Source organism: Rhinopithecus roxellana, chromosome 9, assembly GCF_007565055.1.
Source record: "Rhinopithecus roxellana isolate Shanxi Qingling chromosome 9, ASM756505v1, whole genome shotgun sequence".
NCBI lineage: Eukaryota > Metazoa > Chordata > Mammalia > Primates > Cercopithecidae > Rhinopithecus > Rhinopithecus roxellana.
The window spans coordinates 121851128-121856997 of record NC_044557.1 but is presented as its reverse complement, the minus strand read 5'-3'; the positions used below and the strand labels follow the sequence as shown (position 1 = coordinate 121856997).

The 5870-nt window shown below is 31.7% G+C and overlaps 1 non-coding gene across 1 annotated transcript; it reads left to right on the top strand.

Annotated features, from left to right (window-relative positions):
* Positions 1 to 582: 582 nt before the first annotated feature.
* LOC115899785 lies at positions 583 to 690 on the top strand. The gene has a single exon (XR_004059389.1). It is a non-coding gene; the product is annotated as a U6 spliceosomal RNA (small nuclear RNA).
* Positions 691 to 5870: the final 5180 nt, after the last annotated feature.

The following is a 5870-nucleotide window of genomic DNA, read 5'->3' as shown; positions in this document are numbered from 1 at the left end:
ATGGTGGTAGAAGAAACTATGTGTGCACCGAAACCATTTAAAATGCTGGAATAATTTACATACATATACATTTCAAAATATGTATGAATTTTAAGACAGTGGAATAGATTTAATTTTCGCAGGAAACACAAAGCTCTGCTAATGGGTTTCATTTTTGAAAGTGCTTATGTTTTTGTTTAGGAATTAATGCAAAATTCACCACCTTTTTATTTCCCTTATGCTAAAAAAGGATAGAGGATCTTTTTTAACTAAAGAAAACCAGCAAAAATGTGACAACTTGTAATTAAGCTTAATCGTACATATCAGCAAAAAGTCATGACTCATGGTTCATCTATTTATCTTGATACCTTAGGGCTTATCTATTTATCTTGCTGGTCATCTTGCTCCATGATGATGTTCATCTATGACTTGAGGTTTGTCTATTTATCTTGCTGCGACATTGTAACATTGAAGTTGCAACATCAATATTAATATTGTCCAAGTGTGCTCTTGAAATGGCCCCTAAACAAATAGCAAGTCTGTGTCTATAACTTCATCCTCTATAATGTTTCAAATTTTACACTATATAAGAGTAGATATTAAATGCTCATGTCCACAGAATATATTTCTAAAGTTAGAATGACATAGAGAAGATTAAAATGGTGTTTACACCAGGATGCCGTGAAAATTTGTAAAGTCTTCAATATTTTTATATAAAAATTAGGAGAATTTCTTGCTAGCAAACCAGTTCCACAAGGACTACTAAAGAGGTTCCTTTAGATGTAAATAAAAGGACACTATACAATAAACTGAATACATATAAAGAAATGAAGAGCACTGTTGAAGGTAACTATATAGGTAAAAGTTAAAAACAGTATAAATGTACTTTTTGTTTGTGATACTTTTTTCTCCTCTCTGATTTAAAAGACAAGTCTATAAAATGTTTGTAATACTTTTTTCTCTTCTCTGATTTAAAGACAAATTTACAAAGCAGCAATTATAAATCTGTGTTTTTGAGTATATGATGTATATAGATGTAGTTTTTATGACAATACAAGCACCAAGGCAGCTGATGGAATAAAACTTCTTAGAAGTGAGTGTTTTTAAATATCATTGATATTAGTTTGGAATTAATAATAATTAGTGTGAGTTAAGATGTTAATTTTAATCCTTATCTCAGAAATATAGTTAATGGATAAGAATTTAGAAGTGGATACTAGAAAATAACTATCTTACAACAAAGAAAGCAGAGATAGAGGAAGAGGAATAAAAAAAGATACAAGCCATATAGAAAATAGCCAAATGTCAGACATAAATTCTAAATGATTAATAATACATTTACTGTAATAGAATTAAACATTTCAATCTAAAGGCAGAAATTTTAAAATGGATTGAAGAATATACAAATATATGCTTTCTACAGTGATACACTTTAGATTCTAGGACACATGTGGAATACAAAAGGGTGGAAATAGATATGCCATTAGAACAGTTAAAATAAAATGGAAGTGGCTAAGCAAATATCAGACAACATATACTTTAAGGTGAAAATTTTTATTAAAGGCAAATTTTAATAATGGTGAAATGATTGACCCAACAAGAATATATAAGAATTATAAACATATATGCCCCTAACAACAGAACCTCAAAATACATGAAGAAAAAATGGACATGATTGAAAGGAAAAATTAACAGGTCTTCAATAGTAGATGAATATTTCAGTACTTCACTTTCAATAACAGAACAACTAGACAAAAATTGCAAAAGAAAATGAAGGGCTTGAACAATACTATAAGCCAACTAGACCTAACAGACATCTATAGAACACTAACCAACAGCAGTAGAAAAAGCATTCTTTTCAAGCTTACATGAAACATTATCCAGGATAGAACACATGCCAGGTCATATAATGAACTTTAATAAATGTAAAAGGATATAAGCAATATAAAGTATACTCCCTAGCAACAATGAAATTAAATTAGAATTTATTAACAGAAAACAATTGTGAAACTCACAAAAATGTGGACACAGTTTACTCCTAAATAAACAATGGGTCACATCTGAAAATTCAAGTGGAATTAGTAATACTTTGAGATAAATGAAAACAAAAACATATCAAAACTCATGGGATACAATAAAGCAATATTTATAGCTATAAACATCTTTATTAAAAGGAATATCTGAAATCAATAACATAATATTCTGCCCTAAGAAACTAAAGATGAGAAACCCAAAGCAATCGGAAAAAAACTAATAACAATGACCAGAATGAAAACAAATGAAATAGAAAATAAAAAAGCAATAAAAAAAAAAAATGGAAGCCAAAATTGGTTCTTTGAAAAAGTCAGCAAAATTAACAATAACATTGTATTAGAGGCTCCAGCCAGGAATATTAGACAAGAAAAATAAGAGGCCTTCAGATTGAAAATCCAGAAATAAAACTATTAACAGATAATATGATCTTGCATGTAGAAAATTCTAAATAATCCACAATCTATTAAAGTTTATGAACCTATTTGACAAGATTGCAAAATGTAATGTATAAAAATCAATTATACTTCTATTCACTTGCAATGAACAATCTAAGATGTAGGAGAAAAAGTATATTTACAATAGCCTTAGAAAGAATAAAATAATTAGAAATAAATTGAACAAACGAAGTGCAAGATTTGTTTACTGGAAACTAAATAACATCAGAAGAAATTGAAGACCTAAATTAGTGAAAAAACAGCCTACCTGTGTTCATGAATTGGAAGACAATGCTGTTTGGCTAGTAATACTTGCCAATTGATCTACAGATTCGATACAATTCCTAATATAATACCAGTTGCCTTTGTTGCATGTATTGACAAGTTGATCTGAATGTTCGTATGGAAATGCAAGGAACCTGGAATAGTTAAAATATGTAATCTTAAAAAAGAAGTCCAAATCTAGAGAAGTTACACTTCCCAATTTCAAAACTTACTACAAAGCAACAGTAATCAAAATAGTTTAATATTGGTATAACAGTAGATACATATGTCGGTGGAATAGAATTCAGAGCCCATAGATAAACCAATACATCTATGATCAATTTGATTATCAGGAAGGTTGCCAATACAATTTAATGCAGGAAAGAATCATCTTTTCAACAAATGGTTCTGCAGTGACTGATAGCCACATGCAAAAGAATTTGATGCTTACCACCCATGTTCTACAAAAATTAATGTAAAATGGGTCACAGATTTAAATATAAGTATATATACACATATATATTAGAAGAAAACATAGGCATAAGTCTTCATAACCTTGGGTTAAGCAACAGTTTCTTAAATATGACACCAAAAGCATAATCAACAATAGAAAAAAATAGATAAATTGAACTTCATTACAATTCAAACTTTTTGTGCTTCAAAGCGCACCATTAAGAAAGTGAAAAGACAGGCCGGGCGCGGTGGCTCAAGCCTGTAATCCCAGCACTTTGGGAGGCCGAGACGGGCGGATCACGAGGTCAGGAGATCGAGACTATCCTGGCTAACCCGGTGAAACCCCGTCTCTACTGAAAAAATAAAAAAAAACTAGCCGGGCGAGGTGGCGGGCGCCTGTAGTCCCAGCTACTGGGGAGGCTGAGGCAGGAGAATGGCGTAAACCCGGGAGGTGGAGCTTGCAGTGAGCTGAGATCCGGCCACTGCACTCCAGCCTGGGCGACAGAGCGAGACTCCATCTCAAAAAAAAAAAAAAAAAAAAAAAAAAAAAAAAAAAAAAAAAAAAAGAAGGAAAGTGAAAAGACAATAAATAGGATGGGAGAAGATACCTGCAATTCATATACCATATATCTGATATCAATGAGTAGAATTAAGAATATAAAATAATTTGTATAATGCTACAATAAAAAGACAACCCAATTTAAAACTAGGCATCAGAATTTGAACAAGAATCGCTCCAAAAATATATGGTACAAATGGCTAATATGCACTTGAGAAGGTGTGTGACATTATTAGTCATTAGGAAAATAAACATCAAAACTACAATAATATACCACTTCACAAATTGTATTTGCAGTCTTGTTTATATGCTGATTCTAAAATTCTTATGAAATGGCTCAAGATAAACAATAATCAGTGTTGGTGAGGAATGAGGACTGCATAAAATGGAACCCTCATATAATGCATGCGAACACTTTGCAAAGCAGTTTGACAGTTACTCAAAAAATTAAGCAGACTTATATAACTCAAAAATTCCATTCTTAGGTATATACTAAGAGAACTGAAAACATATCTACATAAAATCTTGCACACAAATATTCATAGAAACATTACTTATTATAGTCAACAAGTGGAACCAAACCAAATTTCCATCAATGGATGAATGTATAAATGTGAGGTATATTCATACAAGAGAGGGTAATTCAGCCATGTAAAACATTCAAAGACAGATACATGCTATAACATAGATGAACATTAAAAACCTTGGCTAAGTGAATAAAGCCAGACATGAAAAACCACATATGGTATAATTCAATTTATATAAAAGATCCAGAATAGGCAAATCCCTAGAGACATTGATTGGTTGTCGCACAGGATTGGGGAGAAAGAGGGTTTAGGGAGTGACTGGTAATGAGTCTGGGGTTTCTTTTTGTAGTGATGAGTGTACTCTGAAATTAGACTGTGATGATGTTCACACAACTTTGTAAATATGCTAAAAGAATCACTGAATTGTATACTACAAACAAGTGAATTTTATTGTATGTGAAGTATGTCTCAATAAAAATAGTTAAATATTCCACTAATTAAAATTAGTGTATGATGATTAATTTCTCATTTTAGGTAGTGATTATTGAATATAATATAAAATATACAGTTTTCTGTAGCAATGATGCTTTACAACAGTTACTATTTTAGTTTAAAATGGGAGTCAGAGTACTCTTTTAAAGAAGCATTTTCCAAACTGTAGGAGTCAGAATAGTTTATATCCATGAGGTTTAGACATTATTATTTATTTTACCCAATTAAAATATAACTTTCTTAACACCTAAATTAAGGTAGATATTTTAAAATTATTTTCAGAGAGGATGTTTGTAGTTCAAATTATTTGGCTGTATTTCACTAGCATTATTATAAGATGTTCAACCATTGGCTGGGCTCCAGTAGCATCCTCAGTTCCTTTATTCTATTGGGATACTTATTGGAAAGCTACTGTTTCCTTATATTCCAAAGATAAATTAAGTAGAGAAATAAGTAATAAAAATTTTAAAAAATACCTTCTTGCACCTGTGGTCCCAGGTACTCAGGAGGCTGTGACAGGAGGATCACTTGAACCCAGGGTTCGAGGCTTCAGTGAGCTATGATTGGGGCTCCTGTACTCCAGCCTGGGTGACAGAATGATATCCTATCTCTAAAAATAAACAAGCACAAACGTAAAAATCTCTTCTTTATTCTCCATCGATGTTAGTTCTCTTCTCTTAACAATTACTTTCTGGAAGTGATTTTATGTTTCTTGGACTGTTTATGTGTGTATCCACAGGAGAGCAGAGCAAACTGCCCCTTCTTGAACGCATTCATGCTTTTTCCATTTATAGAAATATTTTCCTGTGTCACTCAGAATTTATCCATTCTCCTAGATATGCATTTTTCCTGTGCATTTGAGCATCATAGGAAGATAAATTCTATTCTTGATAATGGTAGCCTGGTCATTGAGTCACAGAAAGCTATTAATCCTGCAATTTTTGATTGGTGAGTAAGTTCTGCGGAGGTAGAATTTTATGTTGTAAGTTTAAGATTTTTTTCTAGATGCAAATTACTTCGTCCTTGCAATAGAAATTGACCAGTGATGTGTGCTGCTGACTTTTCATAACCAATGTATATATAATCCATTAAGTTATTACATATAATATTGGTCAGAAGAGCATCCTG